The sequence below is a fragment of the Procambarus clarkii genome, chromosome 71, assembly GCF_040958095.1.
Source record: "Procambarus clarkii isolate CNS0578487 chromosome 71, FALCON_Pclarkii_2.0, whole genome shotgun sequence".
NCBI lineage: Eukaryota > Metazoa > Arthropoda > Malacostraca > Decapoda > Cambaridae > Procambarus > Procambarus clarkii.
This window is the reverse complement of record NC_091220.1, coordinates 12898387-12925302: the sequence shown is the minus strand read 5'-3', so window position 1 is coordinate 12925302 and position 26916 is coordinate 12898387. Positions and strand designations below refer to the sequence as shown.

The 26916-nt window shown below is 41.3% G+C and overlaps 1 protein-coding gene and 1 long non-coding RNA gene across 22 annotated transcripts in view; one reads left to right on the top strand and one right to left on the bottom strand.

Moving 5' to 3' along the window:
- LOC123745652 (zinc finger protein 271) overlaps window positions 1-10932 on the top strand; it is a 41310-nt gene extending 30378 nt beyond the window's left edge. For 6 of the 12 annotated variants that reach the window (XR_011224281.1, XR_011224280.1, XR_011224277.1 and 3 more), the window contains 6 exons: window positions 5944-7678; window positions 8750-8970; window positions 9284-9337; window positions 9782-9849; window positions 10166-10227; window positions 10789-10932. The gene's annotated coding sequence lies outside the window, so the exon portion shown is untranslated. Of the gene's footprint in view, window positions 1-5943; window positions 7679-8749; window positions 8971-9283; window positions 9338-9773; window positions 9850-10165; window positions 10228-10788 lie in introns of all 12 variants that reach the window. The other 6 variants (XR_011224279.1, XM_069312025.1, XM_069312027.1 and 3 more) reach the window with 5 other exon arrangements.
- Window positions 10758-26317, bottom strand: LOC138356237 (uncharacterized). 10 transcript variants are annotated; one of them, XR_011224284.1, is made up of 5 exons: window positions 26200-26317; window positions 23032-23309; window positions 19834-19997; window positions 18489-18587; window positions 10758-10856 (listed from the first exon to the last, which is right to left on the bottom strand). It is a non-coding gene; the product is annotated as an uncharacterized lncRNA (long non-coding RNA). The 10 variants fall into 10 exon arrangements; XR_011224285.1 differs by having other exon boundaries at window positions 23032-23450; window positions 26200-26214; XR_011224289.1 differs by having other exon boundaries at window positions 23032-23220; window positions 26200-26214.
- Window positions 26318-26916: the final 599 nt, after the last annotated feature.

Sequence of the window (26916 nt, the reverse complement as noted above, 5' to 3'; positions counted from 1 at the left end):
AACATCCATACTTGTATGACATTTTATTATGTAAATATAATACTGCACATGTAATTATAAATATTTTGTTGTATTGTTTTCATGTTTACTTTACCTTATGAAGAGTCGTTGCTGGCTTGAGGGAGACGATGGAGAGGTGGGAAGGAGGAAAGGGGTTATGCAGTATCCACTCAATTTAACGGCCTCTTTTATACCGATCTGCCGGTAATAACGACCGGTTTGGGAGACCGGTATGTAGAGCCTCATATAACGGTCTGGTGGTCGATATTACAGAAGGTCGGTATTGGGTTTGTCTTGGCATCAGAGGGTCCTCACATGGCAAGCAGGCCACCTACCCCTTTCATCCCCTCCCTCACCCTCACTGAACCTCTCCCCCCCACACCCTCACTTTCTGCCTCCCCCCCCCCCCCCAAGACCCTTCTGGGAAATGGCTCAGTAGACTGCCAGCCAGCCAGAGACAGCCTGGAGAATCTCCATCTAATAAAGAAGTATTTTATAACTTTTTATTATCCTAATATTATTACTAAACAAAATCTGTAAGCAAAAATATATATGATGTACATCCAGAATTTAATTAAGAAACATCTGGTTAACTGGGTCAAGTGTTAGGCTTATCTCTTCCCTTCCCCACCACTGGCACCCCACCCCCACCCCCACCCCCATACTTCCCATACACACGCTGTCTCTGCTTCACTTCAACATCCATTGTGCTCCATCCCTCCCTCCCCTCTCTTCTTTCCTCTCTCCATCCAACCATCCCTCCCTCCAACCATCCCTCCCTCTATCCAACCATCCCTCCCTCCTTCTCAGCTCCCTCCCTCCCTCCCTCCCTCCCTCCTTCCCAGCTCCCTCCCTCCATCCAACCATCCCTCCCTCCAACCATCCCTCCCTCCCTCCCTCCCTCCCTCCTTCCCAGCTCCCTCTCTCCCTCCATCCAACCATCCCTCCCTCTCTCCTTCCCAGCTCCCTCCCTCCATCCAACCATCCCTCCCTCCCAGCTACCCTCCCTCCTTCCCAGCTACCCTCCCTCCATCCAACCATCCCTCCCTCCCTCCCTCCTTCCCACCTCCCTCTCTCCATCCAACCACCCCCCCCCTCCATCACTTTGTCCTTCCTTCCCTCCCTCCCTCCCTCCTTCCATCTCTCCCTCCTTCCCTCCCTCCCTCCTGCCATCTCTCCCTCCTCCCCTCCCTCCATCTCTCCCTCCTTCCCTCCCTCCATCCCTCCCTCCATCCCTCCCTCCCTCCCTCCCTCCCCCTCCATCCCTCCATCCCTCCTTCCCTCGCCTCCATCCTTTCCTTCCCTACCTCCCTCCTTCCTTCCATCCCTCCCAGCTCCCTCCTTCCTTCCATCCCTCCCAGCTCCCTCCCTCCATTCAACCTTCCCTCCCTCCCTCCCTCCTTACCTCCATTTCTCCCTCCTTACCTCCATCCCTTCCTCCCCTCCATCCCTTCCTCCCCTCCATCCCTTCTATATAGATACTAGCGTTATTCGTTGGTATGCGTTCGCTATTTAAACTACTCATGTCCTTTTCGTTCATAGAACACCGATCCCTACACGCTCTCTGATATATTGCTTAATTAACAAATATTCACAAATAAAGATTATATTTGTATATGTTATCAGAAAGGCAGATATAAAATAGTTTGTGTTAATGCATCACAGAGATTATACCTTATTAGAGAGGAAAAATATTCATATTTTAAACAAGGCTTCTTGGCCGACGCTCTCCCTTTCGATGGGAACTACGACCTTTTGAAGATCAATGTTAATTGAATCTAGATATTGTAAAAAACGAAGTTTTTTATGTCATCAGAAAGACATATAAGCTGCATGTTAATATTTTGGTATAAATATAACTGAAGTGAAAGTGAAGATATATGCCTTTTTATAGTTACTTGATGGCTCGCTCAGGGAGTGTGAAGGCCTGCACACAAGCCAATCAATTTTATAATTAATGTACATATATGCAAAGTAATGTCAAAGGTTTTTATTTCGGAATAAAGACAGATGTAGACGATAATGTAAATACATTTCAAGGAAAACATATCTTAAATGAAAGCAAATATATGGTCAAATAAATAGGCAATACCACCATCGCCAGTGTCCGGACACATGAATAGTCGCATTAGGTGAAAGGAAATGTACCCAACCATTTCCATTTACGCGACCAGTTTCCGTTCTTATGTTCTTACTTACATTTATTGAAATTTATCATCATCATCATTTACAGAAATAAATTAACATAAAAATGTAGTAATTTTAATACACAAAACAGAAGTAGATATGTATGTAAATTATGACGCAGGATAGGATCACTATTGCAGAACTATTCGCATACTTTGTGTCATTATATACAGTACTGGAATTTAAAAAAAATCGCGGAATTCAGAGATAACACCATCATTGGTGTCCAAGAAAAGTGTAAGTGCTTCATTTATAATGATGTGCTGCCCAAAATCTTAGCGAAGTATCTAAAATTTGCTTACTGTAAGTAATTCATGCAAATGATTGTAAAGCCGTCGCCCAGTTGGGTGGGTGTGGAGCACATGACTGTTAAGCTGCCGCCCAGTTGGGTGGGTGTGGAGCACATGACTGTAAAGCTGCCGCCCAGTTGGGTGGGTGTGGAGCACATGACTGTTAAGCTGCCGCCCAGTTGGGTGGGTGTGGAGCGCATGACTGTTAAGCTGCCGCCCAGTTGGGTGGGTGTAGAGCAAGACTAGTAATTGGACGACTCACCATAGATGTAAAGTGCCTAGTATAGTGACTTGTGAGCCTCTTGTTGAATCACTTGTGATACAAAGATTATTGATGTGTGTATTTGTGTGGGTGATTGAATATGTATGTGAATGCATATGTATGTATATGTATATATGCAATTGACGATCACGAAACAATAATCATTTGTATGCGGAAAATTCCATATTTCATTTCTCTGGATTTACCGCATATGTATATATATGTACATGTATGTATGATTATGTGTACATGTATATATAACATTAATAAGAGGAAATGAAGATGAAGATGAAGAAATGATAAAAAGAATGGCAATAGTGGATAGTAGTAACACACTTAAGAATTATTCAGTAATAAACACAAACTCGTCCTTCACCTATGGTAAAGGAAAGTCAACTTGGAAGGATTCAATTTACATGAGATTAAGATTAGGATACAAATATATCTGTCAATACGGAGTTGATGTAAGTGAAAATGATAAGGATTGTAAATTATGTAGTATGCCGCACGCCCACACCTTAGAACATTATGTATTAGAGCGTCAACTTATTGATAACTATAGAAATAAGGAAATAAGTAATGTACCACATCAAATTGTTTGTATGTGTGATAATGGTATGATAGACAGTATACTTAGGAGCTACAAGCACTTTGCCTCAAGAGTGTAACAATTATATGCTGTACTTACTATATTAACCTGCAACGTTAAATGGGATTCTTGTAATGTTAATTGTCTATTTGTACTTACTGAATTTGTGCGCCCCTTGAGGGACTTGAAGTAGAGGGGGTAGAAATAGCCTAAGTTACTCTATCCCTTTGAGATGTATTTTTTTCTTGTCTCAATAAACATACTTGAACTTGAACTGTAAATATTTGTGGCTTCCTGACCATAAAGTTACCGCCGCAGTCGAGGGTAAATATTATGATAGATATCGTGCGGAGACATTCACATACAGGATTAATGGAACAAGAACCCAGCAATGTGATGTTATAGTGGCCAGAATACGCTTGGGATATAGACGTACCTGGCAGCTTTCTCAAAACCCAAATGTCGAGTACACAATGTGTCAACTTTGTGAAAGAGGAAATATGCACTCCCTTGAACATTATATTGTAGAATGTCCCATACTGACTGACTTTCGCCCTCCTGGGCTAAGGTATGCTGAACTGTAATTACTATTTGAGTACTGGAACACTTGATGATATATTGGACTTGTACCCTAGATTGACCATGTAACGTATTAATTATACAATGAATGTATGTGATGTAACTCTATAACGTGAGCTTGTGAAAGCACCTTAATCACCTTCAGTGATTAAGTGCTTAATTGCACACTAGTTTCTCTATCAGTTATCTCACCTTGTCAGAGTAAAAGAGACAAATATATGTGTATGTATGTGTGTATATATGTATGTATATATATGTATATGTACGCATATGTCTGTGTGTGTATATGTATGTGTATAAAGTATATGTGGAAGCTGATCAGAATTCCATTTCACCTTTGTAAATGCACGTTAATGACACTATGTAAAAGACACATCGAACACTTTATGTAGGGCATACGTAAATCTGTGTATTTATGTATTTACGTATGTAGCTTAGCCTAGCATTTTAAAAGCACTACAATCACCTTATGTGGTTGATTGTTCAATAAATCCCTGAACTATATGTTTAACAAATCTCTAACCCTATCCATGGAGTTAGTTTAGTTCTTATATTATGCACCCTATACCCATCTTGTGGGCGGTAGTGGAAAGGGTTAGAGTCCATGGCGGACAGAAGAAAATGTATATATGCTGATTAGCATTGTTAATGTGTGGCCACGTCTGTGGTAGAAAATAATACAAAAAATCAAATAAAGGTATTATTGAAACTTTATAGGAAAACATTAAATCCTAAATATATCTTTAATATTATACTTGAAATATTATATACTTTGCTCTCTCCATCGTACTTCTGCACCTGCTGGCAAGTGGTTCGGTGCAGTGTGCAGGTGATGTTCATTACTGGGTGAGCTGGCAGGTGGTGCTCACCTGCCAGCTCACCCAACGAAAATTTGGTTTTTAATACACTTTCACATTTATTGGGTCTTTCCTTCACCTTCATTCAAGCACTAGGGTATTACAGTGTGTTTTAATTATAATATTTATTAACGTTATTATTTTTAATTTTTATTATTATTAGTATTATTATTAACAGGAGAGGAGTGTATGTGTGTGTGTGTGTGGGGGGTGGGGGTGTAATGGTTCACATGTCCACATCCCAATGCCCGCCCTTCCAGGACTGGGGGTGCGGGGGTGTACAATAAACTATACCCACCTCCGGCGGCAGCTTGTCGAAGGCGGAAGTGTAGCCTAGACAATTTGTCATGATAATTAGTGATGGCTCTTATTTTGATTATGGGTCCGTAATCCAGTTAAGCTTTTATTCTTAATTTATATTACAATGCTGGTAAAATACACTTCTTGATGATGAGTATGGAGTACAGTTACTGGATGCCAGTTCCCTGCCGTCGATTTCACTTTGCTCCTGTTCTAAAAGATGTAGCCGAAGTTCACGGCGTACTAGCTGCGGCTTGCAGACGCTCATTGACAACACAAGACTACACTCAGCGGCCACTTAAGGCAGACTCCTTGGCTTCTATTCAGCCCTATCACCCGTCTGGAGGCAGAGATGGGATGGAGACCAAGGGTAATGTTCCCCGCTCACATTCTACATCCGCTTAGGACACAAGCATGTTATAGATTTGGCTTTAAGAATTGGTTCTTATTCCATTGTATTGTTTATGTATATATTGCTTTGTTGTATATACCCGTTCTTGGTATATGCATTGTTTATATTATCAAGATTTATAGTGTTTCGTATTATCCCTGTTTATAGTTGCTTTGTGCTTCCTTGCCGTTTCTCCTACTGGCTTTCTCCCACCTTTGCTCATAGCAAAGGTACTTCCCCCTTCCGTTTGCTGGAAGATTCTTAGAATTGTTAGCCCCCTTCATTGCTACAGTATAATTATTCGGAAAACTCTTATTCATCCAGGATTGTTAATTATGGAATCTCTTAATTCCTGCTGCTGGGCCCCCTCCCCCCGTTTTTCGTCTCCGTATTGATTCAGCTAGGGTTTACCTCTCGTCTGTGCTCTTGCCTGTCACGATAACACTGCATGCCGCTTCTGCCCACCCTTACTGCCTTATATCTTTCAGCCCGGGGAGGTGATCTACGCGACAAAAAATCGACGCACACTCCGACTGGACCAGGTATCGCTTACATGGTCAGGAATCAACACTCTTCGGATCCTACAAGCACAGCGCAGGACGCACGCATACCCTAGCCCAGCGAGCGCCCCCCGGCAAGTTCTACCCGGCCCGTGCCCCAAGGAACAGGCAACACTTCTTCAGGGCGATTAATTCGCGCCGCCTTCGCAGAGCTAGGCTCGCCTTCAGCCAACCACGCCCCTCTTACCTTTAGAATTGACAGGGCCACTCGGCTCTCTTGACGGGCTCGCCATCAGAGATAATGGCGGGTCCAGCAACCAGCTGGAACCCCCAGCTGACTACGTCCTGGACGTTGTTGCTCTGCCACTCTGAGGCCTCCTTGCGGCCAGCGGGTCTCGCCCTTCGGGGGGGGTCCGGCCAGCTGGCCTGCGGTGGGGGTGCAGCGCCGGTCCCCAAGTGTCCCGCTGTCCGCAGCTAATCCTTTGCCCAGTCTAGGTGCTAGTAAGAGTCAGGAAACACTTCTTATTCCTTGGCGGCCGGCCTCACGCCCTGGGAAAAACTTCTCCCATTTGTCATATCAGTTTTCCCCAGTCACTAGGTATTTTCTGCCCGCCTGTTAATTCTAGGATTTCCCATTATGTCTTGGTAGGGCTCCGTTAAGTGTTGTGTCTATACACTTTATTTCCCCTTTGTGTCCTGACTGTTATACCTAGTTCTAATTATATTTCATCTGCCATTAGGTTTCTGCAGAACGTGTTTGCCATGTCTAGGCTATGCTTACTACTACGGGGGTACATTTTAAGTTAATTAGTCCTCAGACATGGACATGTTACATTTGTTAATTCCTACTTATATTATTTACATGCTCTGTAGAATTTAATTTACTAATAAAAAATTTAAGCCCATTCGGCCTGTGTCTTTTTCCCCCTGGTCAGAAAAAACAATTTTTTTTTTTTACCGACGCTCTCCCTATTGATGAGAACTACAACCTAATGAAGATAAATGTTAATTTTATGTAGATACTGTGATAAACGAAAGTTTTTAATGTCATCAGAGAAGCTGAAATATAGGCAAATTTTAAATCCCTTGGCATAAATATAACTGAAGTGAAAGCAAAGATATATGCATTTTGATAGTTTCAAAGACAGCTCTTTAACACGGGTGGAACACGAACAAGGGGAACTTAGTACCCAAATGAGCCACAGAGATATTAGAAAGAATTTTTTCACTGTCAGAGTAGTTAATAAATGGAATGTATTAAGCAGTGATGTGGTGGAGGCTGACTCCATACACAATTTCAAATGTAGATGTGATAGAGCCCAATAGGCTCAGGAACCTGTACACCTGTTGATTGACGGTTGAGAGTCGGGACCAAAGAACCAAAACTCAACCCCTGCAAGCACAAATTAGGTGAGTACAACTAGGTGAATACAGCTGAGGGGCGGGACCAAACAGCTGAAGCTCAATTCCCTACGCATAACTAGGCGAGTCCATAAGAATTACCGTTTGTCCTGGCGCCATCTATGTTTTGACAGCAGTACTACTAATGTTCCCCCGTTATGTGATGATCGCTATACGGGTGTTAGGGTCAGTTGCTCTTCTATATATGTTTATGGACAACGTAGGTGATTTGAGGCAATTTGCGGCCAGAGTGAAATAGTATCCACGCGGTGAGTGATGGAGGAGGATATATACTGCTGTGTACTCGACCAGCGGGTGAGAGGTAAGTTATATCGAACAATTATGGGGAATAGATGGGTTATTTTAAGCGTAGAATGTCGGGTAACCGGTAACTACACAGATGGGGTAGTGTTTTTTTAAGTCTTTATTTACTAAAGTGGAACATTACATTATGCCTTTAGCTGAACAAGTCTACTGGTGGGGGAAGTAGACGGGTTTTATGAAAGTATTTTACCTAAATATTTGTATTTGGTTAACTAGTTCAGCCGTTACCAGGGAGGGTGTTCCTTTAATCTAATCTAAAAATTCTAGCCGGACAAAGTGATTAAATAAAGAAATTGAATAGAACGAAGTGGTTTGCCAGGGTGCTTAACATTTAGTTTAGTTCACTTAATATGCAGTCCATGCTTAAAGAATGCAAGTTTATCATATTGAATTTACCGTAGTTTTACTGCATTTAATATACCGTTTTTACCCTATTTAATTATGTCGGGTAAAGGCCGGTCGTGGAAAGTTCCTAATATAGCAAGTTTTAAAGGAAAAGTTTGAGTTAAGCGTTAAAGTTAAGTTAGTGACCAATTAGCTTAGTCTATTGTGAGGAAAGTTACTAGAATCTAACATTGCAAGTGCCATTTCTCTACTCTTTTTGAGAAACATGACTAGATATAGGAATCGCATAGTTTTATTACTAAATGTTCATGGATTAGGTTGCATAGTTGAGGAAATAGTGATAAGGTTTGTGATTTTGTGTACCTTGACTTCAGCAGAGATTTTGATAGTGGCGCTAAATTGATAGGGGCTCGGATCATTGGGAATGCTGACTGAAGTTGATTAGGTCATGGCTATACTAAAGGAAATTAGTATAAATGGGGTTAAGTTGGGAGAAGTGTTGTTAGTGCCTAAAAGCTCTCCTTGGACCTCGGTTATTAGCAAGATTATGGTTTAGACTGCAATAGTTGCAGAATTGGCAAATAAAAAAATACCGATGCCCTATATAGTTTTGAAATGGTTAAGACTACCAGATGCAGTTTAATGCTGACAAATGTAAGGTTTGGGGGCTAGGTAAAGATGAGATAGATGGTGTAGATTGTTAAGAGTATTAAATTTTTTGCAGGTGATAAATTCTCCCCGAGCTGGCACTGCTCTCCAGCCTGGGATGTTGATTGGTTAGTCTTCAACTGCCTCCCAACATGGTAGTGAGGTCCTGAGCTGACATGCAATGAGGAACGTGGAAAGCTTCCTGAATTGGCACATGGTATGCCTCCCTTTCAAACCAGCAGCTGGCACAAATGTTCCAGCTAACATCAGAATAGTGGATAAAGCCCACACTAAAATGTAAGTGGTACAGTAAATGGAATAAGAATTTGTATATATAAATTTTGTATTGCTTTTATTCAAATGTTATACATGGTTAAATTAAAGTTTTTGCAATGTTCCAGAAAAATGTTCATGACTAAAGTTGTTGGAAAATAGAATTTGTATAGGATGTTGACTTGAAATGACTATAGCTTTGTTTGTAATAAAGATTGGACAACAAGATAGTTAGTGCCATTTAAAACGGCAACTGTTAACCTGGTGGTACAGGTATGAACAAAATAACATTGCTATGCAAATAACTTTTTAGTAATATTTACTGTTCACATGACAGGTTGTGGAAGGTCCTGGCAACAAAGAGCTGCAGTAAAATACTTGCAGATCTACAGTAAGTAGTGTTGTGTACATTAGAATTAGAGGGTAGAAGTCAATTGGTAAAAACCTATTAAATATTAGGGTATGGAAATTGAATGGAAGTCTAGGCTTAGGCTAGTGGGTACCATATCTGCAAGTTTAGTCCTTTCAGGAATGTATTGAATAGAATGGTATGTTGAAATTGTGAAAATTGTAATGTGGGGCATTAGGTCTTAAACAGCATAGTTGAGGGTGTTTAATTAATAAAGTTTTAATGAAATATAAATCTTTTTGTCAACATTAAATGTTTAAATAAGCTTTAATCTATAAATATATAACACTGTTAAGGGTAATCATGAGTCAAATAAAGTTAATGGCAGGAAAAGCTTTGTTCTAAGTGATGGTATTTTTCCCTTGAAAGTAAAAAAAATATTCAATGTTTACTTTAGCTTGGTTTTAAATTTATATAGTTTTCCAGAATGTGGTTTGGAGAGTCCAGAAGTCCCTCTTCCAACTGACTGAGTTAATTTGCTTCAACAGAATCAGGTGAGTTGTAGTAAAGGTTAATCTGAATAGATTTGCATAAAAGTAAAAAAATAGTAATAACTTAAACAATATAGCATTGGCTAAAGATAAATGTAAATTGCCATTGAAGTGCAGTTGTGGATAGTTTCTCAAATGACATTTACTGAAACTTGGCAAATTGATGCCATATATTTATATTGCTAAATTAGATCTTTACTAGTGCTACTAGAATATGTAGGAAAGGTAAATCCCTTAAAGAAATTTTTTCCATCTTAATTTGTAAAGTAAAGCAAGATTGGCTTTAAATCTGAAATTAATTTCTTGAAATATTTTTCAGGTGAAAGTGATTATGATGCATGGACTGGCTTGGAGTGAGGCTCCTTTACTCTGCAAAAGTGGGTGAGTTTGAATTTGATGTTTTAGCTATATCAATGACCTAATCTTAATTCTCTTATCTAGTCCATTTATAGGTGTGTAACCATGTCCTACTGTTACAACCCACAGGGATTGATGCAGTTTGTACTGATCCTACCCCATTTCATAAAAGGGGACCAGGCAGTCCTGCAGATTTTCCTGGCTTGGCTTTTTCAGAGCTTTGCTCTACTACCCATCTAATGGATGGACTAGATTTGCATAGGTTTAGGGACCCTTAACAATGGTTACATTGTTAATTCTCACAGGGTTTGTTTGCTGAATGGGTGGATGCATCTAAAACTTTAGTGCCTGGCATGCATTGTACAGTGCTTTCAGTAAAGCATATGTACAATGTGTTGATGGCACTAAAGTGGTGGATGTAATGCACCCATTCAGGGAACAAGCTCTGAACTAAAATCAGAGGAAGGGATAGGCCTTGCTGAGCCTATCTTAAAAGATAGGCAGTTAGGATTTTTGGGGCTTGTTATTAGGCATTGGTGATAATAAAAGTAGTGTCCCTGTCTAATGTTTATTTTTCTTTTACAGGTGATTGTCTCTGGAGTTGTCTTGGCCTTTTGGATCTTCTGTTCATCTAGGAGCATCTGTCCCACAACCTGAAACAATAATAAATATTAGATTTATTATAAACACTATATGTAAAACTTATTAAATAAAACAATTTTAATGAAACTACTTTATATACCTTATCCTGAAATTATGCTGGAAATTGTTTACTACTATTGATGCAATGTTTAAACATCTGAAATGTTTTTACTTTGAAAATAAATACTTGGTAAAATTTACACCTATTTGTAATGTGTTACATAGGTGCATGCAAAATGCATTGAAAAGATGTAAAAGTGGACTACCTATTCAATTTACATAAACTAACAAATATTGCAAATTAGTCTGAAATATTAAAGTGGAAGATACTTTAGTCAATATTTTAGTTTCCATATTTGAAAGTAAATTTAAAGCTATGCAACACCTAAGCTTTGTACAAATTATGATTAAATTAAAGATCATTTAAATTTACAGAACATTTGAAAAGTGACACTGAAGCATCTATACAACATGGTTTTCACAGTTTTAGTAACTTAAATTTATTCAAAGCTCTTAAATGATTTGTCTGCCAAACTCTTCAGATATTCTGAAATATTTTACCTAGATTAAAACCATCATTGTTTGAAAAGGCAAAACAGATTACTGTCAATTAGTTTGACCTAACGTCTGCAAGGTCCTGAAGGAATGGAATTTTTTTTTTTTTTTTTGTAAAACTTTGTTTGCTAAAAACAAACCCTGCCTAATGAACCTGCTCATTTTTTTTAGAAATGGTAATTGCAACTTTACCAAAGCCCATTGTTTTAATAAACAAGGTACCAAATGAAAGACCAAGAAGCAACAAACAGGTACATGGTAGAAAGGACAAAAGAACTGTTATGAGGACCCTTTCATTTGTTAAAGAAATGACTGGGGAAAAATGCTGTCATACCACAAGGGGTCTTAACCCTTGTCATATACATCACTGACATTAATCTAAATATTACCAACCACAAAAATTGCTGATAACATGTTATAAAGAAAATAAAGAATATAATATTGAGGCCTTAATGCAGATCTCTAACTCTACAAATAGTAACAAGACTGGCAATTTCTTAATATAAAACAGAAAAAAATCCAAGACCTTGCATGTGAGCCAGAACAATCCATATCACAACTACCACATTAAAATGAAACAACAATGAAGGTAAGGTAATTACCAAAAGAAGGCACCAAACCAGGAAGGCCATGTAGCACCATCAAAGTGCGAAATAATCAGAGGGCACTAAATATCACCAAGAATGCCAATACGAGAACAAAAACGCATAAGGCGAACGATATCAAAAGTATCCGATTCACCTATAATTCTATCGAGGGACGGTCGGAAAGCAAGACACACACTCGTCCTGGAAGTCAGGACATTCAACAAGGATATGCACAACTGTAAGAGGGACAACGCAATTCGGACAATAAGGAGCAGGGCGGCGCTCCATTAAGTGACCGTGGGTTAAGGGGGTATGACCAACCCACAGCCGTGCCAAAGCAGTGTCCCACCGCCGGTTACGGTGGTAGGAGGAAGGCCATGGGGACACACTAAGTTTGAGAGTACGCAGCTTGTTACCAACCACAGAGGACCAACAACCCTGCCAACGGGGAAGATTGAATAACAGGATAAAAGTCGGAATAAGGAATACCTTTACGGGAGATGGGACAAGAACGGATAGCTTCCTTAGCGGCAGCATCCGCACGCTCATTGAAACACCAATATGGCTGGGAACCCAGCAAAACTCTACTGATTTAAATTTACTAGAAATAAGAAACAGCCAATGTTGAATCTCAATGACCACCGGATGGACAGGATTAAAGGACCCTAGAGCCATGAGGGCACTACGAGAATCAACTACAACCACAAAGGAGGAATGAGAATGAGAAAGCAAGAGACAAAGAGCATAGAGAATAGCATAAAGTTCTGCCGTAAAGACGCTAGCCTCCGAAGGGAGGCGATACATGTAAGTATGGTCAGGAAAAACAACAGAGTAGCCCACACCATCCGCAGACTTAGACCCATCAGGGAAGATGGAAATAGTGGGAGTGCGAAGAAAAGTGCTCAAGGAAGAGGCTTTTCAGAATTGTAGGAGGGGTAAAGGCTTTAGTAATACAAGTCAAGGACGTACAAAACTTGGGAAGGGGGACTCTCCACGGAGGTAATGAAGGAACAATACGAGGAGAAACAATAGAAATATGAACAGAAAGAGAATCCTGTAAGCGAGATAACTGGACAGAAAGTGGGAGACAATGAAGACGAACAGGAACCACAGGAGGAGGAAAAGTCAATGCACGACAGAGGCGAGAGGAAGGATGTTGGAAGGACCGCGCAAGATAGCGAAGACAGTAGCGATCACGGCAGTCCTGAAGAGAGAGAAAGCCAGTGTCAACATACAAACTAAGGGCGGGAGTCGAACGAAAGGCACCAGAGCCGAGACGCAACCCAGTATGGTGCAAAGCATCAAGACGGCGAAGAGTAGAAGGAGAAGCAGAAGAGTATGCAGGGCAACCATAATCGAGTTTAGACAGGACGAGAGAGGAGTGCAAATAGAGGAGCGTGCGCCAATCCGATCCCCAAGAAGTATGGGACAAAACCTTAAGGAGGTTAAGGGCCTTAGAGCATTCAACTCGGAGGCAAGAGATATGGGCTGACCAAGACAAACGAGTGTCAAAGACTAACCCCAAAAGCTTCGCGGAATCCCTGTACACAATGAGATGACCATAAAGCAACAACAATGAAGTAAAGGTCCTTTCAGTAAGAATCTATCATTCACTGAAAGTTGCTGCAGTTAAAAATAAAAGAAAATACAAGTCCCTAGAAATAAACAAGCAACCTTTTTGACTAAGGAAAAGAAGGTAGTTATTCTACTGTATAAATCTAAGTATTCACTTAGATAACTGTATCCAAGCATAGAGGTTCCCCCCCCCTTACCTTTCAGAAAAACATCTACTTTCGAAAAAGTTTAACATTGGCCAACAAAAATGATTCCAGAACTAAATTGCCTAATACCAGGAACAACTGAGAGCCATGACAAACACTGCAACCCTCTCCTACCCCCCAAGTCTTATGCTATTTATGATCCAAGGTAATTTGAGATACTATACTGTACTTCCTACAGACGAGTCTAGTGAGAGGGTGATCTCCTGGCGATTAAATTGAAGCACGATACAGGTGTCAACGAACATCAGTCAGCCCACTTGTCAGCACAGTGGATAACTAATGACATCATAATCTGCAGTGTTGTATGCCTCCCTGTGGCCATTTAAATCAATAAAACACAGGGTTGTGGCAATGTTTACAGCATAAGGCAAGGTATAGAGGAATCCTGGAATGCCATGTAATGTGTAGTCCTTGAATGTGCTTTAGGCAACCAAATTGAATAACAACATTTCTGGTGTTCGGCTATATAATCCGAGTTTCTCATTCGGTATAATGTTTTAAACCTAAATAGGAATTCACTTTAAAGGTCAATTTATTTGAAAAGTGCTAACCAGATTCCAAATTACTGAGCTCTGAAAGTACTACAAGGCAAGTTTAACCGAATGAGTGTTTGCCTATCCATACCCCCATGAGGTATGTGACAACACTGAATAAAGAAAGGGTCTTCGAGCATTCACCGTGCAGGTATTTGACATGACCAATATAGCCAAGTGTTAAAGATCATTCTAAGCAGTTCTGCACAATCCATATACTATCAATTAATATAATTGTACAATGGTGCTTGGTGGATGATATTTCCTATTAAAACTCATTGCACAACTGTTTGTATTAGACATTTTAAACCTACAAATGGTAGCCCTAGATATCGCACTACAGTATTAATTACAAGATGAACAATGTAAAATCAATACCACAACAGCAAAGGATGACGGCTTTTCAACAACCCACAAACACGCAGGTCTAACACCAGCCATCCCGAGAGAGGACGTCCCAAGCATGTACACCCCACAACTTTACATCACCTTTGCTACCTCACGCGAGCACGCAACAGCATGAGGATGCCATACTCCCAAACCAACTCCATGCACTTTGAGGCTTTAACAACTCAACATTTAAAAAGTTGATTTAAAAAATCAAACACCTGAATTTTTCCCTAATTAAATTTACTAGGGAAATGCACACCAAGCCATGAAACTTACAATGAAGATGAACAAACTACACACAACTGTCACCAAACTTCCACATACCACCCCCTCTCACTCCTGCCCTCCCTCCTTAGGTGCTCTGATTGGCTGAGCACCTGAGCCACCACCACTCACCTCTTGTTGTGAGAGCCTAAAGCATGTTTGGTTGCACTTTAAAAGTTCCCGAGTGTACTCGCCTAATTGTGTGTACCGCCTGCCCGGTTCACAATTTTGTTTTTCAATCAACCTCAATTTACCCCTTTACAGTCAAATATTATGCAAAATTCTGTTTAAGACTTGTCCCTTCTTAACTTAAATAACTGCTTTGGCCATCTGCAATCTTTCTAGGTGGGTAACAATGACTCTTGAGGCCAGAAAGGACTTATCAGATGGCGATCATAACAATACGGTACACACACAAAAACACAACCTGATATACACCAAGCAGAAAATCCACTGGAGCTGTGAGGCGACGTAAACCCTTGCCCAAGGCACTGGCAGCTGCATACTCTACCACAGTATATTACTGACTTTGTAAAAGTCTTACACCTGGATTTCCCCATAAATCACAGCAAGTTTTGAGGCCCCTCCTTGAGTCAACGTCTTACGTAAGACCTACAAGCACTCGGGTGAAGGCTGAAGCAGTTCAACACCATACGCCCCAACTTTAAATACACAGTTGAGAGGCGGGACCAAAACGTGATTTTCTGTGTGTGCCTGAAGTTGGGGCATACGGTCTTGCTTCACCCTTCACTTTACCCTTCACCGGTGTACTTCAGGGATTTTATTTAATACTTGGACTGGCTTCAGTAGGGCCTCCAGACTTTCTGTGGCTTCACAAGTGTCACGTGAATCCCCTGCATAGCAATGGAACTGCCTTTTCCCTTCACCTTCAATGCCTCTGCACTGGAAGTATACATCTACACCAGCCCAGAAGAGTCATCAGTCCTGCCAACTCTCCATACCCCCCAGGGCCTGGCACGGCCTGGTACGACTCAGAGGCAAGCTGGGTGCCACTGCTAACTGGCAGTTTGTCCCCACAAAAAAGCAGTTAGCCGCCTTCAACTGACAGTGGTACAGCTCAACACAAAGGCACCGCCAGCCACCACGAGCAGTTTGCGAGTTGACCAGATGTCCACCTCGTGTTGACACTGGATGAGTCATCACCGCCGGACTATATAAAGAGCGCTGCCTCCCTGGAGAGGCAATCTCTCCCTTAGTGCTCTAGGATCACCTTCGTGTCTCTAACCCGTCGTCCGCTTCCAGCCAACGTCGTGTGACTGATGCCATGGTGGTATGGTAGCTGTCTTCAGAACACCACTATATCTTCATACTTTTATTCATTGCTTATAGTTTATTTTTTGCATTTAAGGTCATACTAACTTGTTCACCTTTGCATTACATGATAGTCAAGTATTGTCATGTGTTATTTTTGTTCATTACTATTTCAGTAAATTGTTTAATTATTTATTTGATAATTTTCATTTGTTTCCACCTGCAACTTACACACTGCAAGGCCAATAGCAGCATTTCTTTCATTTATGTGAGGGAGAGCCATACCATCTTGGTTCAGTATAGCTGTGATACCATAACCCGTCACACAAGATATCCAGTTGTAAGACTTTTACCATCAGTGGTGGTAGAGTATGCAACTGGCAATTCCTTTGTTACAGGTTCGCTTCATCTCACAGCCCCAGTGGATTTTCTCACACATTTGAATACATGAAACAACTTTATTTGATACATTCCAAACCAAAGTACTGTACAGTACAGTAATTATCAAACCATCAAATGTGTGGGATAATCATAGTGCGCTAAATATCACTAACGTTGCCAATACAAGAACAAAAACGCATACGGCGAACAATATCAAAGGTATTGAATTTACCAAGAATTTTATCGAGGGACAATTGACAGTGAGGGATGGTCGGGAAGCAAGACACGTAAGTCCTGGAAGTCAGGACATGTAGAGACAACGGTTTGGACAATAAGAAGCAGGGCAGCGCTCCATTAAGTGCCCGTGAGTTAAACGTGTATGACCAATATACAACCTCGTCAGAGCCGTTTCCCACCACTGGTTACGGTGGTAGGAGGAAGGCCACGGGAACACACTACTCTTAAGAGCACGCAGTTTGTTACCAGTAACAGAAGACCAACAACCCTGACAACGGGCAAGAATGGGGAAATGAATAACTGGGTAAAAGTCATAATAAGGAATACCTTTACGGGAGATGGGACAGGTGCGGATAGCTTCCTTAGCGGCAGTGTCCGCACGCTCATTTAAGAACGCACCAATATGGGTGGGAATCCAGCGAAATTCCACTGTCTTAAATCTACTGGAGATAAGAAACAGCCAATGTTGAATTTCAACTACCAAAGGATGGACTGGATTAAAGGACTCTAGAGCCATGAGGGCACTGCAAGTGTCAACTACAAACACAGAGGAGGATTGACAGCAAGAAAAAGAGTTGATGAAGAGCATAGAGAATAGCATAAAGTTCTGCCATGAAGATGCTAGTCTCCGGAGGCAGGAGACACAAAGGTGCAGTCAGGAAAAACAACAGAGTAGCCTACACCGTCTGCAGACTTAAGACCCATTGGTGAAGACGGAAATAGAGTGGAAGTGTGAAGAAAAGTGTTCAAGGAAAAGGTGATTTAGAACTGTAGGAGGGGTAAAAGTTTTAGTCATGTGGGTCAAGGCTTACAGAATTTAGGAACGGGGACCCCTCCATAGGGGCAAAGACGGAATGACACGAGGGGAAATATTGGTAACACAAACTGAAAGAGCATTTTGTAAGAGAGACAACCGTACAGAAAGAGATAGGTGGTGAAGGGAAACAGGAACCACAGGATGGGTAAAGGTCAAGGCATGACATAAGCAAGAGTGAGGGTGCTGTAAGGACCGTGCAAGGTGGAGAAGACAGTAGCGATCATGGCGATCCTGTAGAAACAGGACGCCAGTTTCAACATACAGGCTTAGGGTAGGTGTCGAAGGAAAGGTACCAGAGCTGAGCCGTAACCCAGTATGATGCAGTGTGTCCAGATGGTGAAGGGTAGAAGGAGAAGCAGACGAGTAAACGGGGCCATAATCGAGTTTAGACAGAACGAGAGAGGAATGTAAAGAGAGGAGCAGTGTCGATTAGCTCCCCAAGAAGTATGGGACATGACCTAAAGTTAGTTAAGGGCCTTAGAGCATTCAACTCGGACGTAAAAAATATGGGGCGACAAAGACAAACGAGTGTCAAAGATTAGCCCTAAAAGCTTTAGCAGATTCTTTGTACAAAAGGGGATGACCCCTGTTACCTAACAGTAAATAGGTATCTGGGAGTTAACTGTTACAGGCTGCTTCCTAGGGGGGTGCGTGTGTGGGAGAAAAAAAAATTTGAGTAGTTAACCACTGAACTGCTCTGTCTCCAAATAACACCCTGGTGCACAAGAAATAAATTCTTTCCAAAAAAATTTTTCTCTTCTTATATTGTTAAAATGCAGAGTCTGATCACGGGGAAACCAAACAAAAAATATTGTATGTGACTTACTTTAGCTGCGATGGAGCTGGGAAGTTGAGCAAATTATGGGCGCTGAGCGTTGGAGCGATGGAGGTCTGTCGGCCCCGCCACCCCGTACGACGGCAGTTGCTGCGAATAAAATGTTGCGCAATTATTTTGAAGTTTCTCATTCATTTCTTCCTTTTTTTTGCTGTAATATTATTTAAAAGTGTGTAATTTGTGGAATTTATATAATTCAAAGTATAGAACATCGCTATGCTCAAAATTATGGGCCTCATATATGCGACATATTCTACAATCAAACAGTGTTTTTGCTGTTATTACACTATATACACACATTGTATATACCCATCTACGTATGTATTCACCATAACGATCCACTATGTTGGTATGGTGAGCCCAAAAAACATGAGTGAGCCGCCACACCCTGCCAGTCCTCCCTCCCTCCTCCAACACATTACTCGCCAACATTCCTCCTCCCAAAGTACTGTTATTGTGTTTATTACACTATTTACACACGTTATGTATAAGTATGTACATGTTTTATTCATGTACATACGTACATACTTGCCATCTCCTCACCTCTCTCTCTTGCCTACTTAATGCTCTTGCTTCCCTCATCTCATCACAATCGACTTTATAATGGTCCAGGACGGATCGAAATGTCGTCGTCTATTCAATTTCCAGTGTGTGGTTTGGTCAACAATGAAATCTTCATGCAAGATCTTATAAAGAAAACCCCTAGAACGAGTTTTGCAGATACGAAAGAGTTTAAGGTGAGTTGGGGATGGTTTGAGAAATTTTGAAAAAAGACGTGGTATTCATAGTGTTGTGAGGCATGGTGAGGGTGCCAGCTCAGACAAAGTAGGGGCTGAAAGATTTGTTCGTGATTTTAAAGATTTTGTAGATACTGTATTGATGGATATATTCCACAACAAGTGTTTAATTGTGAGGAGACATGGCTATTCTGGAAAAAATTGCCAAAGAGGACATACATTACCCAAGAGGAGACGTCACTGCCCGGACACAAGCTAACTTGGGCTAACTTATGTCAGGATAGGCTAACTCTTGTGCTGTGTGGCGATTTGAAAATTAAACCCTTGCTCGTGTATCATTCCGAAAGTCCAAGAGTTTTAAAAAATATATAACGTGCAGAAAAACTGTGATGTAGAGTGGTTTGCCCTGCCATCAAAAAATATCTGCAAGAGAAAAGTTTGACACTAAAGGGCCTGCTTCTCGACAATGCTCCTGCTCATTCTCCAGACTTGGAGGATGCATTGTTGGGGCCACTTTTTTTTTTTTAGGGATATTCCTGCATGGGCCCTGAGTTTCTGGCTAATGTACCAATGACATAAAGGAGGAGTTTTCAACCTACCTTGTGTTAGGTGTGCAGAGGTCAATGGTTGAACATAATGTCAGGAGCAAAAGGGGGGCGTTTGCCTCTTCGAACACAATTGCGACCATCTTCATCTCTTCGAACTATCCTAAATGCTCTCTTCACCTGTCTGACCAAATTGGGTGTCCAGACCACCTTTGAATCTGAAATTGTAAAATTAATAGCAATTTCAGAATATTCAGTCCATTTATACTAACAAAATTATACATACAGTACTGCAATTGAAATTTTACAGAATGATAAAGGCAATTTAGCAACTTTGTTAAAATGCACATGGGGGAAATACATGAAAATAGGTTAATATTGTTCGTAAGGTTGATGGGAAATGTTTATTACTTTTATGATTTAAAAGATGTATAGCCCTAATACTCCATCCTGGGTGCATTCCACCAGGTAATGACCACAGCAAAAGTTTTCCACGAGGCTCTATTGTCACACAAACTTTTCACATTTTCAAACTTGATTCATCTTCCCCCCCCCCCCTCGTTCCAGGGGTTTTCTTTAAAAGGTCTTCATGCAAATGCCTTGGTTTCTCACAAATGATGGCCTCTGAAATGCTATCACCTGCTAACTCCTTGTTGTGTATCCAAATTAATAAAAACTTTTTAACATCCTCAAGTGTTTGTGTTCTTTGTTTCGGGATTGTTGATATGCCTTTTGCCACTTTAATGCTCATAATGCCCTTTTTCTTAGCAAGTATAGTGCATATTGTTGACATAGATTTGTTGTACTGCCTAGCTAGTTCAACAACCTGTGCACCATTTTGATGTTTATGAATGCTCTCTTGTTTTTCCTCTATGGTCATTCTCACATGTGTTTTCTTGGCTTGAACCTTACCACTGGCTTTCTTGGGACTCATGGCAAGATATATCATAACAAATTTTATGTTCAAATAGCCAAAAATCCCAAAACAAATGTAATGCTTTACAAAGAATTCAGGCGCGATACTTACTAGGCAGGAGACACTGGTAAACTGAGGCACGATCACCATGCCACCACGCGCTAGGTCAGCCCATACGTATATCAACAAACTCCTTTCCCGAGGCAAAGTTTGTAACCCGATTCAAATTTTTCGAAGAAATTAGGCTCGTAACCCAAAAAGTTCATAAATATTCATTCGTAAGCCGAGGTGTCACTATATATAACTAAAAAATTAAACTCAGGATTACTTTCAACCCCCACCCCTTTTGCTCTACTCCATCGCCACCTACCTTCACCCCCCTCTATGATGTACTCTTCCATAGACACCTACCTTTGCCCCCTTCCTCCCCTCTACTCCTCCATCATCACCTACCTTCACACCCCCTCCCTTCTCCTCCTCCATCGTCACCTTCCTTTCACCCTCCTCTATGATGTACTCTTCCATAGACACCTATGTTCACTGCATATAATGCTCCCCTCTACTCCTCCATCGTCACCTACTTTCACCCCCCCCTCCGCTCTACTCCTCCAGGGTCGCAGACAATTTCACGAGCGTGAGAACTACGAGTTCTCTAACCACTCTCACACTTCTACTCTCTCACCAGTGAGAGGGAGGGAAGGAGGGAGGAAATGAAGGAAGAAAGGTGGGGGAGAGAGAATAGGCAGGAGGGAGGAGGGCCTAGATACATTTCTTCCATATAGATAGGTAGACTGAGGGAGAGCTGCTTGCCAAGAGCCCTATCAGACAGGCTTCCTATTCCTCAACCCTCCCTAATATGCCACATCCTGGTCAGGACAACTTGCTCTATTGTTATTCTTGGTGTGACTCGAGAACTGACCTCGAGGCGGGGCATGGGCATGGATTATCTCCCTGGGGCATGGATTATCTCCCTGGGGCATGGATTATCTCCCTGGGGCATGGATTATCTCCCTGGGGCACGCACCTCCCTGCCCCAGCTCTCTCTCTCTCTCACATAATCTATCAAGGGTCTAACATGAGGTCATTGTGCCTACCAGAAGTGTATATGTCCAAGGCTGGCCACCTGTCTGGACCATTCAAATGTATAAACACGTAATTAGTCTATTAAAATTATATATAATGCTACAATTATAAATTAATTTGTTCATGGTCATTCGTTTATCAGTATTTTAATATGAGGTATATATACGCATGTATGTATACGTTGACGTACACATATATGATTATGTGTATGGAATGATTATGATTATGTGTAATCATATATGATTATATCTAATGGAATGCATTAGTAAGTGATGTGGTGGAGGCTGACTCCATACACAGGTTCAAGTGTAGATATGATAGAGCCCAATAGGCTCAGAAACCCGTACACCTGTTGATTGACGGTTGAGAGGTGGAACTAAAGAGCCAGAGCTCAACCCCAGCAAGCACAATTAGGCGAGTATATGAACGAATGCACATGTACACTTTCAAATGAATTAAGATACCTTGAGATACACAATGACTTAGTTTAAATAGTTTAAACACATTATGGTACTGATTTTGACATGCTGATGTCTGGAAGGGAGAGGGGGTGTGGGGGGTTATTGTCTGAGGTGGAGGACCAGAGGAGGGGGTCAGTGGAAGGATGGTGGCTGGAGGGATGCCATTGTTCTAATGGTTATGAAAACAATTATTGATGGCAGGAATTCAGTGGGTGTGTACTTCACCCACACCATCACCATACTGTGCCCTGCTACAACCCCCCCCCCCCCCCACTCCACCCATGCTGTGCGGGGCGTATTACACATTATGGGATAACCGACTGTCTGTCAATTCCTGTCTGCTCGTTATGCTGCCCTTCCTTTTGAAAATTGTCTGCTTTATCGACTTCCTTCAAGACCACACGTTAGCCTCTTATCACGCCCTCTTACCACTCTCAGGGAGCCGGCTCTTCTATACAATAGTTACCACTCAGTCCCCAAGGTGAAAGTGTCCGGGCATATGACTTGTTACGTGTACTTATTTGCGATTCGTTTGGGCTGTCACGTGTGGTGATTAGTGTTGGGTAAGGCTAGGCCAGGTCAGGTCAGACTAGGCCAGGTCAGACTAGGCTAGGTAAGGCTAGGCCAGGTCAGGTCTGGTCAGGTCTGGCTAGGCCAGGTCAGGTCTGGTCAGGTCTGGCTAGGCCAGGCCAGGCCAGGCCAGGCCAGGTCAGGTCTGGTCAGGTCTGGCTAGGCCAGGTCAGGCCAGGCCAGGCTAGGCAGGGTGAGAGCAGTAAAGCGGCAGGTACTTACGTTTCCGAGAAAGTAGCGGCGGTAGTATATTGTTGATTTAGATTCGACGACATCCTGAAGCTAGTAGGTGGCGGCCTCATCGCTCTCGAACTTGTTGTTGTTGTAGGGGATACGAGGCACACCCAATATCCCCTTTACATTGATCACATCGCACACTAATATTTTTACTATTTCCGACACCAGATTTGTCTATTTCGTATATGTATAATTGTTCAATATTAAAACCACAATAGAATGCTCTTAACAGTTACAATTTTCAACTTAACAGCCATATTTACCTGAATAAACATATTTATTTATATTTATTCGGGTATCTGCCCGAAACGCTTTGCGTAATAGTGGCTTTAGGCATTGTATGTACTAGCTCTATCTATAAAGCCAACAAACTTTGTAAAATCTCTTTATGCATGTACCTTTACCTAAATAAAAATTATTATTATTATTATTATTTATTTATTTATTTATTTTATATAGTTGGCAAGAACGCCGCCCGCCAGTGTAAATATCTCAGACCCTGTTGGAATATAACCAGTCTGTCAATCGGGTCAACCCAAGTATTGCGTTTCCATGCGTTTCCAAAAGGGTCGCCCATGTTGGAATCGGTGAACGCCCTAGTAATATTGTTGAAAACATCTTAATAACTTATTAAACCAAAGGTTTTTTTATGTAAGAAGAACGGCAGAAACTAGATCTATATATGAAAACTCTTTCAGGACAAAATTTAAAGTAAAACTAAAGATATTTGTAGTTGTATAAAAGTTGCATTTTTCATCGGTCGTAGAGCCGGAAATCCGCAATATTCATCTCAGAACAATGCTTATTTCACGCAGAATCGTTAATAAACGTAAGATTTTTATACGTCTCAAGAAAGATAGAAACATAAATTTACTTTAATCTAGTTTTACTTTAAATTTTGTCCTGAAAGAGTTTTCATATTTAGATCTAGTTTCTGCCGTTCTTCTTACATAAAAAAACCTTTGGTTTAATAAGTTATTAAGATGTTTTCAACAATATTACTAGGGCGTTCACCGATTCCAACATGGGCGACCCTTTTGGAAACGCAACACATGGGTTGACCCGATTGACAGACTGTTTATATTCCAACAGGGTCTGAGACAGTACACATGTCCACATCCCAATGCCCGCCCTTCCACACCTATACTCACAGGATGAATATAGGGTACACAATAAACTACCACTCACATCATGGGTATGGGTTGCACAAGAAACTATCGCGCAGAGGATGAATATGGAGAGCAAAGTAAACAAAGATTCACACGATGAGAAAGGGTTGCGCAATGTCCTATGACTCACAGGATGAGTATTAGCTGCACAATAAACTACAGGTCACAGGATAAGTATGGGTTGCACAATAAATTACAGGTCACAGGATGGGTATGGGCTGCACAAACTACCGGTAACAGGATGAGTATGGGATGCACAATAAATTACGGGTCACAGGATGAGTATGGGTTGCACAAACTACTGGTAACAAGATGAGTATGGGGTGCACAATAAATTACTGCACAGAGGATGAGTATAGGGTGCACAAACTGGTTGGGTAAATGGAAATGGTTGGGTACATTTCCTTTCACCTAATGCGACTATTCATGTGTCCGGACACCGGCGATTGTGTGGTATTGGCTATTTATTTAACCATAACTTTGCATTCATTTAATAATTATATTAAGATATGTTTTCCTTGAAATGTAGTTACATTATCGTCTACATGTCTTTATTCTGACATAAAGACCTATGGCGTTACTTTGCATATATGCAAAGTAAATATAAAATTGATTGGCTTGTTTGGAGGCCTTCACACTCCCTGAGCGAGCCATCAAGTAACTATAAAAAGGCATATATCTTCACTTTCACTTCAGTTATATTTATGCCAAAGTATTAACATGCAGCTTATATTTATGTCTTTATGATGACATGGAAAACTTCGTTTATTACAATATCTAGATTAAATTAACATTGATCTTCGGAAGGTCATAGTTCCCATATCGGTAAGGAGAGCGTCGGCCATGAAGCCTTGTTTAAAGTATGAATATTTTTCCTCTCTAATAAGGTATAACCTCTGTGATGGATTCACAAAAACTATTTTATATCTGCCTTTCTGATAACATATACAAATATAATCTTTATTTGTGAATATTTGTTAATTAAGCAATATATCAGAGGGCGTGTAGGGTTCGGTGTTCAATGAACGAAAAGGACTGGATCACTGTGTACAGGAGGCTGATATGGCAGCAAACACTCTCCGGGCGACCATATATCTTGGATAAGTCGCTCCACACAATTGTCGCTTGGACCGTCGACTTCCTATGGTGTCACCTCTCACATATTTACGTCTCATTTCGTTTTGAAATTAGATTATTTCAGAGTAAAAATAGGTTTGATCATGTTCTACGTGTAGCACCAACATTATAGTAAGTAAATATACCATATTTCTTCATTACTTACGTAATGCTAGGACGATTTGTGTAGTTCTGGGCCGATTTGGGCTGATTTGGGCAATTCTATGGACCGGATATGTCCAACAAAGTCACGGAATGAATACTCCAACCTCATGACAAATCAAAATGTGCCGTGAATCTGTGACGTCACAGGGTAGAAGGCACTAGAGTGGTGGACCCAGTGGCTGTCTGTATAAAATATATCTTACCTGAACGTTGCTTGAAAAATTACCGACACTTAACTTCGGAAATAACCGGAGCTCCGGAAATAACGACCAGGGTACAGCCCCATATAGGCCGTTAAATCGAGTGGATACTGAAGGAGAATCCACCTCTGAGTCAGGCGGGCTCTCTCTTCTTGGGAATTTCACCCCACTGGGACCGGGTTGTGGTTCACTATCACTGGCTCTTCTTTTCTCTACTTTTGCAAAGAACGTATCTATTGACAATTGCTTTTGTCTTTGTTTTAGGATGTTCCTAAAACGAGACAGCAAATTGTCATTAAACGTGTTCACACACCGGGTTGTTACCGCTTTATCAGGGCAACTTTTCCAAGAATGCGGTCACCTTTTCAAACATTCCCAACACTTCCCTGATCTCAGTGGAAGAGGCATCCTCCCTTACCTCATTCCCTTACTAATGGTGCATATTGTTGATGAGAACCTGCCATACTCGCTTGTGAGATCAGTCACACAGACACCACACTCACGCTTTGCTATAATTTCCTTCTTCAAATCCACAGTAATTGTGTGTTTCTTCCTCTTGACAACACTATTTTTAGCAAGCAGCTTCTTTGGCGACAAAACCAGAGGGATGCTTGTCGTGTGTGATACAACAACACTGGCATCGGAGGCGTCCGAGAATTTGTGAGAACCCACGAGATGCTAGGAAGCACCATGTGGATTTGCTCGTTAAGAGGTGAAGCTCGTCAATACAGACAAATTTGCTGCGAGTGGCTTGCTCGTTACAGGAAATGCTCTTAAATAGAGCCGCTTGTTAATCGAGGTGCCACTATTTCACTATTCACTATCCTATTAAATTATTTCAGATTTACATGCAATTTGGTACAATGTTAAAGAGTACATGAAGTAACATATGTATGCAAAATTATAGCCCTCAGTGATATTCAACCAGCCAGGTTACCAAGGTGAAAGAAATACAAAATTCTTGAAAAGCTCAAAAAAAAAAAAATATAAGCTATGGCTCTCCACCTCACTGCCCCATTCCACACCGAATACAGGTGTATTTGCGGCGAGGCAGTGGCCGACAGGTACAACAGGTACAGACAGCATGGCTTTCTCTGCCAAAATACAGGAGGATGGCATGCAAGACACGCAAGCTTAACGACATTATTAAGAGAAGCCTTACCACAGCCGGTTGTCCAGCAGAGAGAGCGAGCCCCGTTACTTAATACCAAAGCAACTCT